Raw genomic sequence first — 14,028 nt, forward strand, 5'->3', positions numbered from 1 at the left:
ATCTACAGAATTTTCCGTTTTATCATTTACAGAAAAGTCCGTCAAACTTCCGTAAAAAAACAGAAAATGTACTGGCAGAAAATTACCAGGACATTTTCCATTTTTCTATGGAATATTTTTTTACAGTGTACACATCACTACTCTTTTCAGTACAGGTGACATCTCCTTTACTGTTTAATCGACCTTTTTTATATGATGAAAAGCAGGCGAAACAGAATGTAATATTTAAAAATGAATTGTTGGACGCCAACATGATCAGACACGTCTACAACTCTGTCCTTCAACATAGAGCATTTTGCTACAATCTGGATGTGATCTTTTGGCATATGAATGGCAACGTTTATAATTATTTTATTTTCACAGCCATTTATGAAGCTTTCATCTCAACAAGTTTAGACTCTTATAATTCACTTTTCATCAGTCAAAGGACCATCTTCTGGCATCATCTCATCTAAAAGCCAGATGCCACACTTTTAACAAATTCAAAGAAATAAGACCCCATCGCTTCCATTTTTGCTTCACTTCTTCAGAACTGATTTTAGACTTAAATGAATTAGTTAGCCCATTCTAACTGCTCCCGAAGCCTTACAAAAAGAAATGACTAATTTTCTGCTTAAATCCTACAGCTGTGGAACTCTTTATAAGACAAACTGGAGTTTGTCGAAAGAAAGTCTGTTATTGTTCCCCTTTTAAGTCTGTTGAACACATCTGTCTTTATTGTAGGCTTTTGTGTCTTCTCACTTAAATCTGTAGCTGTGTGCATCTGCATATTAACTCCCAGCACAGTTTATGTGCATAAATAGCCTCAAGTGTAAGTTTGTATATTTGTTTTTGTTTGTGTTCAGACTTGTGTGTTTGCTAATACAGTATGTGTGTGTATTTGTGGTGTGTGTGTGTGTGTTTGTGTGTGTGTCACAGAGGTTCGTGAACTCATGCACCCGACGTGGGGCCAGTGAGGAATAACTGCCATCTGCTCAGGCCTGAGGGGGTCCGCTGGCCACCCAGAGCTGCTCAGCCCTAACAGGTAGCCAGTGTGACATCTCAAACTCATCTCCAAACCACCAAACAGCAAATAATGAGGAGCAGACAGCTGGCCGATGGACGCTGCATGCCCCCCTCCCTATCCACACCAGAAAAAAAAAAAACCCCTGAAATGTCTACTGAGCTTTTCAGCAATATGGGCAGGACAATGGTGATAGTGGGTTTGGATACATGCTGCACTAGATCCTTGTTGTTACAATCATATATTTTTAACCTTTATGGTTTATAACGCTTAAAAAGGCTTAAAATGAATAATCTTTGCTAGAGCTCTGAGACACACACACAAAAAGTGTGGCCACATTATTAAGCCTACAGATGGCAGTATTTCAGCTGAAACTTGTGCAGGCTGCTGTGAGCATTTATATCAGCCAGTGAATGAAAATACAACACAGAGAATTTGCTCTAAAACATGTGAATGCTTGCATTTCTTAGAGAATCACATACTGAGCGAGCGGGCCTAACGAGCGAGTAAACCGCTGCAACACAATTCCTTTTCCCATCAGAAGATGTGTGAATACACGATTCAAAATATACACCCATTTGTGCATATGGAAAGCAGTCATTTCACAAATGTATAAAGATCACAATCGTTTGACAAATAGGCCTATTTTGGTCGCTGACTTTATCTCCGTCCTGTGTGCTGTTGATAACACGCAGTCTAGGTCCGATTTGAATGGAATTGTAAGCGCATTTAGAAGTCGGCTCTTTACCAAATGTTTTGACGACTTTTAGAATGAATCATTGTCAGTGTCCATCTCCACTGATGAACAAATGCGCAGGAACTTTTATTCGTCCGCTGGAATAAAAGACATAAAACAGGTATTGCAACGCGCCCAAGTTGTGCCAAAGGATGACGCGACGGAGGTTGGGTCTAAAAGCGCACATTGTACGTGAGGTGCAAGTGAACTGATGGGTGACTTCATGTAGCACCGGTATCCACACAGAGAGTGAGAGAGAGAGAGAGGGAGGGAGGGAGAGAGGTGGAGATGGGGTTGTGTGACAGCCTGTTACAGAAAATGATCAATCCCTGAACGAGGCGGGAGGGTCACTTGATATCGTCTCCTTCTCAGCGGCTGACAGGGAGATGCTCACTGCTGTCCAGATGACTTTACAAGCTGTGCGTCGCGTCTGCGCGTAGAATAAATTAACCGGCAGTTTATCTCGCTGTATTTGTCGTCCACACTCATTTAGCCCATTGACTGACTCACTGACTGAGACGCGGGACGTTTCTCCCAATATTCAAGCGAAATAACCGGATCTGCGCTACTCATGAATGAGTCTCCTGCTATTTCAAGGTGAGTGGGCTATCCTTTGGTGTTAGCAGCTGAGCGGCAGCTTGTAGAGCAGAGCTGCTCTGCTTCTGCATTGTGCAGAAGGGTAAAGTTGTTAGACTTCACGCACCTTGGACGCCGTGAAAAGACGCGCAGCGAGCGTGAACTCCGAATGGCGTTATGATTTAGAATGCACGTGTTAATTGGACAAATTGCGGCTCTGCTGACCACCTGTAACAACCAGCAGATGTGGGCTGATGTTCTGAAAACAAAGCAACTGTAAATGCCTCAGCTTCAGTACCAATCAGATCCTCAGGCAAGAGCATTTCTGTATTAGATTTGATGGGAATAATCTTCTTATCAATAACTCTGCTTTACACAAAGCCTGCTAAAGCCACCAGCTTGTGCAGATTTTCCCAAAACTCTTTACACATTTAGATTATTCTGGGCAGTTCATCAGATTATTGGTCATCAGGAGAATACCAGAGTGAAGTATTTAGCCTGGAGACAGTCAGCTCTCCGCTGCTGCCCTGCAGCCAGAGCTCGTGCTGCTTTGGCAGCGGGGCAGAGCAGAAGCCACTGGGATGCTGATAAAGCTGGGCAAGAGCTGAGATGAAGCTTGAGTCTGAAAGAACTAAAGCACACACAGCTGCAGCGGTGCCAACTACAACAATGCTGTTCACTAAGTGCATCTTTGTTTGAGCTCTCCTCTGTATGGTGGTTGAGGGGGCGAGGAGCGGTTGTAGTTGGATTCACGGCTCTTTGACTCTCACCCCTCATGCAAACCAGATGAGCCCTTCTTCTCCCTGTATGCTCTTTCTGGTCTGGCTTATCTGGCCGGCCAGTTGGACTAGCTTTTATTCTCCTGGCCCCTCCAGAGTGGGAAAAGCCTCTCGTTGAGAGAGAGAGATTGGCTTCTCTTTTAGCATGCTCTTGCCAGTCATGCGCTTCGGCATTTTATCAGTTGCCTGCTAATTTTAGAATTTAAATGAATCTCCACATTACTTCTCTCTCTCTCTCTCTCTTGCAATTGACAACAATGAATGAAACTAAGGGTTTGGTTTATGATGATTCCTATTCTTCTGAGGTATAGTTGAGGATTACCCACTCCTAACTCCTCAGCTAAGCCATTTTAAAGCAAACAAAAAGACATACTTTGTGTCTTACACGATAAAGCTCTGTCTGAGATTTGTATTGTGACAGTAACACTTTCCAAGTTGCTGAGGATTATCCACAGTACCATCAGTTTTTGTGGGAACTATGTTTGTTAGGAAAACTGTAATGAAAAAATACAAAATAACCGGGATAGAATTTCTGGAAAAACAAGTTACTATTGAGGTTTTCACTCACTGCCCAGATTTTGGGGAGTAAGTGAAATTTCAGGGGAAGATTTCTAAAAGTAGTGATACCAGTCAAAAAAAGAATGCTCATAAGTTTAAGAGATTAAACTTTGTTTCTGATTAGGTAAAATTTAAATTATATTTTTACTTTTTTAAGAGTCTAAAATTAAGCCAATGGGGAAAAAAATCTTATTGGCAGTTTGATTTAATCGATCTATACATACCATTTGATGTAATTCCTCCATCTGCATTTGTAGTGGTAGTTTCTTGTACTGAGGAAATATAGGTGAATTATTCTGGAGTCTTTTGACCCCAGAGGCAATGTTGGACCAGTGTAGGTGAAGTAATTTAGAGCATCTGTCTCTGTCATTTTCACCCACAAGCTAGGAGTTAAGTGTTATCTCAGACTTCTACAGAGATTAATGAGCTACTTTATGTTTGAGAAGATAGAAAAAAAAGAAGAGGGATGCTTTATTACTACACTGCAAAAAACAGCTTGTGATTTAAAACAACTGCCAATTCAATCTGTGACATTGATTTTGAAGTAATTTCAATATCAGGGAGTGCAGCGTGGGTCATGGGCAAAGGCGACGCACAGTTGCTCCAATAATACATCAGACGAATTAGTGTATGTAGCACACTTACACGGTGTGTGAGTGCACAGCAGCTCACTGCCACTGCCCATAGCTGGAGACCCCCCACCTCCAAGTCTCACCATCTCCACCCACCGCTACCCCCGGTTGCCTATGGAGACACTGATTAAACACGACTGTTCAGATGCTACAGCCTGCGGAAGAAGACGTCGAGCCTGCAGTTTGTGTCTGTGTGTGTTTGCACGTGTATACTGTACGCGTGTGAATGCGCGTGTTATACGTGTGCTTATTTACTGGTGCGTCTTTGCATATGAGTGCATATTTGCTAAGAGGAGACAAAAAGAGAGGGAAGTGTGACGAGAGGGCTGCGATAACGGGGAGGAGAGCAAACAGTGATATGAAATCGACACTGATGAGAGAGAGAAAGGAAAAAAAGAAGGAAACGCAGACAGAACAAAATACTGCAGATGAACAAGCACAGCCAATGTGCAATTGTCATTAGTCTTTTCTCTCTTGCTTCCACCTTTCAGGCTTCATGCTTCCACTTATTTCAGTGTGTGATCCAGGCCTGGAGGGAGGTGCATATACAGTACATGTGGAGAAGAGTAACCTTACAGGGTTAGACAGGAGTGTAAAAAGTGGAAATAGCTACGTAGCAGGGGTGAGAAGGACTAATATAGGAAGAGCGAGGAAGAGAAGTGGTAAAAAACAGTGGAGAGGAGAAGTGAGAGGGAGGAGAGGAAAGTGTGCAGCTCACCTGCCAGATGGCAGCTTTGGCAGCGCTCAGCATGCAGTGATGGCGGTCTTGCAATATGGCGCATTGCCTCCAGATTGTCACACTGTTGTTGATACAAACAGTGTAATAACTTTGCTGATGTGTTTGTTTTGCATGATTTCTTTGGCACTTCTGTATTTAGACAGCATATGGCCATACAAAATAGATGACAAAGTTAAGTGATGTCGCATTAGTTTTTTTAAAATCTGAAATGTATTGACACTAGTTTTTCCGTTTGTAATCGGTTTTCTTATATTACTCATGAAATTCAGTTTAATGGCTCTGAAACCACTGGACTAAAAATTTTCAGATGTCTGAAAAAGCATTAACAATAACTGGAGAATATTATAGGAAGTACAGGAACCAGTGTTTTCATAACTTGGGTCATATAATGGATCACAAACATCAGGATATCTCGGCTGCTTTTGTTGTAACTTTTACAATCGCTCTTGTGCTAAATTGGTGGGTTTTCTGCCCTTTGAGGCAGATATTCATGCCAGACTTTGGTAATTTCATAGCACATCTCTTTACTTCATGTACCTTACATAAAAAATACCTAAAACTTGCCATTTGGTAAAATTTGGTTATGTTATTATATCTTGTGGAACATGTAAAGAAATTGGTCTTTATGTGTTTGAGCTAAACCCATGTAACTTCACTTTAATCCATCTCTTTCGTACCATTTCAACAAACTAATCATACTCGAATAACTTCTAAAACATGGCTTCTTTGTCTTTCTTTCTTAGCTTTGTGAAGTGTTGTAGTGTAATTATTTATCACACAATATGAAATCTGAAAGCACAAAGAAGCCACTATGACATTTGTGGTCTCTGGCAGCTCTTTGACCTACTGTTATTTTAAGATATATTTTTGAGTTTCAACTTAAGTCTATGGATAATAACTAAAGATGATAAAGGCTGCTACAGATTTTAATTAAGTGTTTGACAGGTGTAGCATCCATCCATCCATTCTTTCCTGCTTATCCTTGTCAGGGTCACGAGGGGCTAGAATCTATCCCAGCTGACAGGTGAAGCGACGGCTTTAAAACCAAATGTTTTAAACATTAATTCAGCCTTTGAAAAAAAAAAATTAAACATTTCTTTACACCTTTAAAAAGGTAAAACATTTCTAGACCTACTGCAAAACTAATGTTAGTATGTGGTCAAGAATTAACATAGTATTACTTGGTAAGAACGCCCACTTCAACCAGTCAATATTCAGTTTAAAACCTGACTTGATTATGACACAAGGTGAAAAAATGTGACTTTCACCAGTGACAATCTCTCCTGTGTCTATCTGGGACACACAGGAGAGATGGGAGAAGAAACAACCCAGCACGTAATATGGAAACACCCCCCCCCCCCCCCCCCCCCCCCCACACACACACACACCCACCAAAGGGATTAGGATATTTGATGTTTGTGATGCTGAGTACTAAAACAGTTGAACTTTGATAGATGGATCAGGGAAAACCTGGGGTGTGGTATCATGCCCAAGGATACTTCTACATGACTCTACATGTCGACTGAGGCAAGCCAACCCCAGTTCCTTGCCAGTTCTCAAAAAACAAGAGGCTGCTAAATGACGTAAACAGAGGTTTCAAGATTATATAAAATAAGTCTGGCACTTCAAACTGGTGTTCATTAGGGTTTCAGTAGTTAGCACTTGCAGTCGTCTTTTGGCCTTTACATTAGTGATGTGCGGATCGATCCTGAAATATCGATTCCTCCGATACCAATCATTTATGTTCTAGAATCGATTCTCACATTAAAATATCGATATTTTAGTAACTTAGAGTAAATTTGTAGTTTATCATTAACAGGAACACAGTGGAAAGAAACTATAACATTTGGATTGTCTACATTCAAAGGAACTACTTCCTCTTCCGCCTTTCATAGTCATGTGCGAAATACGGCTGTATAAATGTCTCGCGGCCCCTTGGCGTGTGCACTCACAACAATGGCTGAGCGTAATCGGAGTCATGTGCGGACATATTTTACCTCCACAAACAGCTGAGACGTGGTTTGTGATACATGTGGCAAAAAAGTGCTCCAAGAGTGACGTGTTGTGGCCATACTAGGGAGACTAGGGAGGAACCCTCCCGAGGGATTAATAAAGTTACATTTAATTTAATCTAATCTAATAACTTTAATCTCAGCCAAACCGATTTACTCACAAACAAATAAGACACTGAAAAAGCCAAACAATAACATTTTTAAGTAATCAAAGTGACTTATATATCATGTTTAACCCGAGTAGCGAAAGACCGCAGGGGTTTGAAGACAATGTGTCGGTCGGCTCAGATATTTGAAGTTTACACAGCTACATTCTCACCTGAAAATATGTTAAAAGTTTTTTTTTGACCCAGAAAGAGAAATAAGAGTAATATTAAGTAAGTAGCTGGCGTCATTGTTGGAAACTGGAATAGGCATATCATATTCTGTGATATGGTTTTTCCAATTTTGTTGTCCGGGTGGAAAATCGGGAGAAATTCGGGAGAATGGTGGCTCCGGGAGATTTTCGGGAGGGGCACTGAAATTCGGTATTCTCCCGGTAAAATTGGGAGGGTTGGCATGTATGGTTGTGGCAACATCACTAACCTTGTCAAACACCTCAGAGTAAATCATATCACAGAATATGACAAGCATATGTTGAGGCGATCTGAAGAGAAGGACAGGGACAGGTGCTTCTAGGGCGAGACAGATGTCTCTCACGGAGTCCTTTAGTGCTGCAGGCAGGCAAGGTGTTCAAATAGCGCACAACTTCAGTTTTTTTTATTTCCATATGATGAATTCTGCATTATTAAGTGATAAGAACAAGTAATCTGATGTCCTGTAATCATTATGACGCTATAATTTGAGATACAATAAATAAAATATGTTTTTGTACAAAGTATCGGTATCGGATCAGTATCGTCGATACCACCCTGAATATTACTTTGTATCGGAATCGGAAAGAAAATCAGTGGTATCGCACATCACTACTTTACATGTCACTGTGGATTTTCATCTGGTGCTCCAGTTTCCTTCCACATTCTAAAGAAACATATAAGACAGACTAGCAACAAATCCAGGGTACGGGGTTTTGTAACCCTAGTTAGATAAGTGCTTAAAAAATGGACAGATGGCACCTTAAACCAAATTGGACTGAATTATGAAACACCATCACCATTACAGAACACCATCAAATTGCTCTTTTTTGCCACCTGGGAAGACAGAGTATTTGGGTCCACTTTGTAAAAGCCCTGCTTACGCCGGTCTTACAAAAAAGTAAATGACTAATGTCTGGAATAATGCCTCACAACTTTAAGTGATTACATCTGCAAAATTGTCCTCACCAGGTTATCTGCAACATGTCATAGAAGTCCAGACTGTCTGGACTACATCTAAGACTGCTGTATAGTGATCAGCCCTTGGCAGCTACAAATCAGGTGGGACTGAGCTTAATACACTTGGAGTATTCAATTTTAATTTGACAAGCAAATCCTATTAGGAAGGGCAAGTTGAGACGAAAGGAAACTGCATTATTCCTGCAGGAGTTGTGATAAAGCATAAAAAAAAATGTAACGCATTTGCCATGAAGTGAATTTCTATTTGAGAGAAATTCACCTGCATTTGCAGTTTTGGTAGAATTCTAACTCACTTGGTTACTATACTTCAAACCAGGTTATTTCTATTTTTGGACATTGAAGACATTTCTGTGAATCTTCTCAAATTCATGTGAGAGGCTCAGGAATTAGGATAGAATTTCTGACGGGTAGAATTAGAAAGAGGCCGGGCTGGATTGACCATAGAGTCTGACTGAGATAATCTGGGCAGATGCTTGTATTTGTACAGCTTTGGGGTGAATGGCCACCAAAGGCCTTATTTGCTCTGCGGATTAAATGTTAAATGGGTTTTGGAGTAGCAGATACTTAGAGGGAAAGTTGTTGTATAGTAGAACATGCACCATCTCTCCTCCTCTTTCCTGTTTTACTCTCCCTGACTCGCCGTCTATTGCAGTCTCCTCTTGCTCATAGTGATTTGTCAGCAGTCGAGGTAGCAGCTGTTCCTTTTGCATTGTAATTTCTTTGATCGTAATTATTCGTGCCAGCTACCTCCAACCTTGGCATCTCCCACCCCACGAAACCATATGGGCAAAGCGGGAGGAAGCCGAGGAAACATACAGGCTTCTTTGGAATAAGTTCTTTGATTTCTGTGTGCAGTGGTGTGGGAATCATGGACATATGTGCTTCACAGCTTCAAATGTAGTCTGCATCACTGTGTTTGATTGCTTTTTCCCCATTCATACACTCAGTGAGGTCTAGTTTCTGCCAAATGTAAAGTATTTTCCTTGTCAGGTCTCCTTGATTTATGCATGAAAAATCAATATGGTCCTGCACATCTGTAGAGTAAGTCAGTCGGTCTGAGGAAAATATAGCTTTGCTTTAGAGAGAGCAATAACAACCTGGCCAAAAAAAAGAAGAAAAAAGGCAGATATATAAGTGCGAACAGACAACAAAGCCATCCCTCTGAACATAAAGCTGGTAGTTAATATATATTATCTTATAGTACAAATAACTAAACAGGTGAGCTGTTCTGTATTTGGTCCCCAGTCTTCATTTTACCATCTTCATTGTCTTTGTGTGGGTGCAGAAAGATAACTCCAAAACCTGATCAAACACACCTGTTTACTCCTTGCTCTGAGGCGATGTAGGTTACCACTACAGGCACTAGCTGTGTGGCCCCAGAAGAAAGACAGCTCACTCTGTCTTCCTATGCGATTGCTGAATTATAGAAGACCCTCTATTGCACTTGAACTGCATGGGTTTTTATCACGGCGCTGGAGGTCACTTTGTCTTTCCCCTGTATGCTCATCATATATGCAACACGAGGGCCTCAGCAGTTGAGATGAGCCAGCTTGAGGTCACCATTAAGCAGGGAAGACCAACAACGAGATTTATGGAAGAGGAGACAGAGCTGAGAAGAGGGAAGGGTGGAGAAAGGCATGCATGGTTAAATCTGACTGTGGCAGCAGTGCCCTTCATCTGGTCCCTGCTCTTAACAGCAATTTCAGATAAAGTACTGTATCTGCATGTATAATGCATATGCCCTGAGATAATGGAATGCATTGCAGAGGAGGCTGCTGACTGTGTTGTGGTGATCTGTTGGAATTGGTCCCCTATGTCACATTTACCACTGCCCAGGTTCTGCGCAGCATCCTGCAGTTATTAGAAGCCGAGCTAGTTGCGATGACATAGCGCTGTTTTACTGTCCCCCACGGACATCCTCCGCTACTCTACCATCAAGAATTGTGGCTGGCTAGAGAGTCCTAAAGCCTGTAATATCTGCGCTGGCCAATAAACTCAACAACAAGCATGGAGAAAAGGAAATAATTGTTCTGTTTTTTTATTATATAAAAAATGCTGGGACACGCAGACGTGCCAGTCGAGCTGCCAATGAAGCTAAATGAATTCACAGCAGTTTGCAGTGATTTCCAGGGAACAATTGCCTCCCAAAGTGTTATTGCCATTAGTCTAAATACTGGTTTTAAGATTGCCCCCTTCCAACTGGGCAAAGTGCTTCTCTTTGAATTTACATTGTAGAGCATAATGATAAAAATTAACCACGGGCCAACTGTCATAAAATTTGACTGAGCAATATCAAAGTGAAGATATCCTGTGGGTATCTGCAGTGTGAGCATCCAAGCTACACATTATGTCCTCTGAGGCTCGAGTCTGTGTTTGGGTGAGGGGGATTTTGAAGGCGGAGCCTATTGCCCTGGGCTTACCCTCTACAACACTGTGTCTGATAAAACACGATGGGCTGAATAGAAAACACTGCTTTTCTAATAAACTCCACCGGTCCCATGTGATTCATTATGACATTCATTTAAAAGTCATTGTTAATAAAGACGGCATTTTCATGTCCTAATTCCCCGACTCATCATTGTAGGTACCAGCGACAGCCCCTGGCTCTGGCTTGCTGGCTCCCTCCTCCCTTCTGTGTCTGCCATGTTTGACCTACTTCTGTCTCCACAACATTGTAAACAGATCTACTAATTGCCTTCATTTATTCATTTGGAAGTCAAGTTCTGTTGCGACTGGCGCCCTTTCAGCCCATTCATGTGTGATGTGTACAACTAGCCCTCCCCCCAATGACGGGCCTGTGCGTATTTGACGAGAACCCCAGTCAAATGTATCCCATGTGGGTTTATATACTACAAGCTCAAACGTTCAGAAGCCACATATTGTCCAACTCCAAAATGATGTCCTATAAGAAACTTTTAAACTTCTATCAGCAGCCTCATCAGCACAAACCTACAGACACAAAAACCCTTCACGCTTGTGCACAGCCCGCTTGTAATCATAAAGACAGAAGCTGTTATGACTATTGTAGTTCAGACAGTTTTCCGCCCCCGTGGTCTTATACTGTTATTGGCTTTGTGCAGCCTTATAAATCTAGGCCACACAAAACAACAGCGACAAAAAGGAAAAAATTTTTTATCACCTCTGATGTGAGTGACAATGACTCCTATTGTTGACTAAGTGTGAGCACCGAGAAGTATCTTCTGACCTTTAGAAATATCATGGCGCAGTCTGTCGACAGTGTTCTCAAATCTATAATCCAAAACATAAACAAGATAAACCTGAACACATGCTGCTTGTGCTAAATCTGTCCTTCTTTAAAGTGTGAAAAAAATCCTCTTGTATCATCTTGCTCTGAGTGTTTGGAAAGGTAACATCTCCAAAATGTGAATGCTTTGCAAAAATACGTAGCTACCAGCAACAGCCCCTGGCTGAGTGAGCTGTGATGACAAACATGGATAAGAATGTTCAATTTAAGACTTCAACATAAATGTGACTATTAAATATGACTGTGAACAGAAAATCTAAACATAATTTCCCTAAACAGTTTACTTTACAACATTTATAGGCACCACCTCTAACCTTTTATTTCAGGCCACTTGTTGTTAAACCTCTCATCCCTTTAGTTTGAGAAGCTTTGTGTGAGGGGTTTCCACCACTCTGCCTGCCAGACCGTCTATAGTTCCAGGGAATAGTGTATTTGTATTACATGATTCTTGAAGATAATTTATCTCATCATCCTAACATCATCCCATGTTCATACAAATACAATATAACCAGCCTAAAAGGCTTAGTTTAGCTATAAAGCACAGCTTTAGCAATTCATTGGTATTGGTTGATCTAAATTATCTAAACTTAATTAAACACAGTGAATTCTTATTAAAGCATTTTATCGGGAAATTTGTATTTTAATACTTTTAACTTCATGTCAGTTCTTTTTGTGATGGTCACAATTGCGTTTTAACACAGAATCGCGAATCAATTAAGCCTCTGCCTACAAAGCTCTTCACTACTTCACAAAATATGCAAGGTTTCCACATAATATCTTATCTGAATGTACTACAGTACACATGAAAAATGCTGACAAAACACATCTTTATGCTGTCAAACTTGAGCGATGACTGAACATGATGCACATACTAACAAAGAAGAGACCCCTCTTTTAATTATTTCATCGCAACAGCAGTAACCATCGCTTCCGTCCCGTGAATCATGCTTAACAGGGTGCTACAGAAGCTATGACAGCATTTCGCCTCAATTAAAGCCGAACCAAAAGGATGGATTTGGTTCCACAGATCTTGATCCAGGTCAAAGGGTCGTGTTTGCGGAGCACGAGAGACTGGCTTCTCCCTCCTCTGTGTTGTGATTGGTGCCCGCTGAGAGCTCACGTCCCCAGAGGCCTCAGCAAACCATGTTCCTGTGTGTGAGTGTGAATGAGTCACGTCTGGGCTGGAGCGTGTCTGAGTGGCGAGGCGGAGAATTCAGCAGGGAGGACTGCGCAGGGCGAGGAGCTGTCTCTATAATCCAGGGTAAACACTGAGCAGCATGACTGCACGCCTTAGACGTGACCAAAGCCGGCAGAACAGAAATGGATGAAACGACGAGACTGCTGCTTGCCTGCATGCCTGCCCAGCTCCGTTTGCCACCAGCACTTCCTTAATTTCTCTTCTTGTTTTTCTCCCCTGTTTTGTAACTCCTTTGAGGATTTCACTGGAGACTCTCAGCACTGAATTAACCTGTGGGTATTACTGCTGGTGTCTGTTGTTTAAGGTCAAGCCAGACTCGAGCCAACCTCTGTAAATATCATTTCGTCTGCTATTTGCTGTTAGACCTCAAGAGCGATGTCTTATTTATTATTTCCAGTTGAGGAAAGGTCATCACTTGAGTTTTTGATAAGATTACAATGCATATTACACCAAAGGTTTTAAGTTGGAAGTTTGTAGAGTGAGTTCAACCAGAGAAATCCAAAGCAGAGACAAAGTAGAGACAGCCGCAGCTCAAGCACAAAAATCCCTTTTCTGTGGCAGCTCAAGAATTCAGTCACATTTTTCTAACTCTGCCACTTTCAAGCAGCTCTTAAGTGCATTACTTGACATTCCATTATTTAAAAGACTACACAAAGAAGAAGAAAGATCTCGGGGAAAAAAAGGCTGTACTTCAAAAAGTAAAGTTTTGCAATTAGCACTAGTTCATGGTCATTGCTGAAAATAAGCACATGAATCTTGTTTATATTTCATTTTATCCAGATGCTTCATCCTCCAGTATTTCAATCACGCATGAGTACTGATTTCATCAGGTTTTCAGGATAAATGAAAACAGAAACTGGTTCATGGGCTCATCAGCTTGCAAAGCAGATGATCTGAGGGATTTTCAGAAAGAATTTGCTGGACAACATTTTGCCTTAAATAAAGATGTAAATATTAGAGCCAACACGTCCTGCCAAATCTAGGCTTTCTGAGAACTAATAAAAGAGATGTTTTTTTGTGTCCAGGAAAAAAAAGGAAAGACTTCTCTGTTTTCTAAAACAAAGGCAGCAAATATAGCACTGTGACTATGACTGATTCATTTCATGCCTTCATAAATGGAATCTGTTTTAAACAAACAAAAGCAAACACTAAACTTCAGATTTAAGAGCTCCAATGCAGCGTGTGGCAGATATTAC

At 41.2% G+C, this 14,028-nt stretch overlaps 1 protein-coding gene across 1 annotated transcript in view; it reads left to right on the top strand.

The window, feature by feature from the left end:
• Positions 1-2,009: 2,009 nt before the first annotated feature.
• The window catches only part of LOC102799650 (plexin-A2-like), an 83,026-nt gene continuing 71,007 nt past the window's right edge, over positions 2,010-14,028 (top strand). The window contains exon 1 of the mRNA XM_006782885.2: positions 2,010-2,336. The gene's annotated coding sequence lies outside the window, so the exon portion shown is untranslated. The remainder of the gene's footprint in view (positions 2,337-14,028) is intronic.

This window comes from Neolamprologus brichardi, chromosome 5 (genome assembly GCF_056152115.1).
Source record: "Neolamprologus brichardi isolate AB-2024 chromosome 5, ASM5615211v1, whole genome shotgun sequence".
In the NCBI taxonomy this organism is placed as follows: domain Eukaryota; kingdom Metazoa; phylum Chordata; class Actinopteri; order Cichliformes; family Cichlidae; genus Neolamprologus; species Neolamprologus brichardi.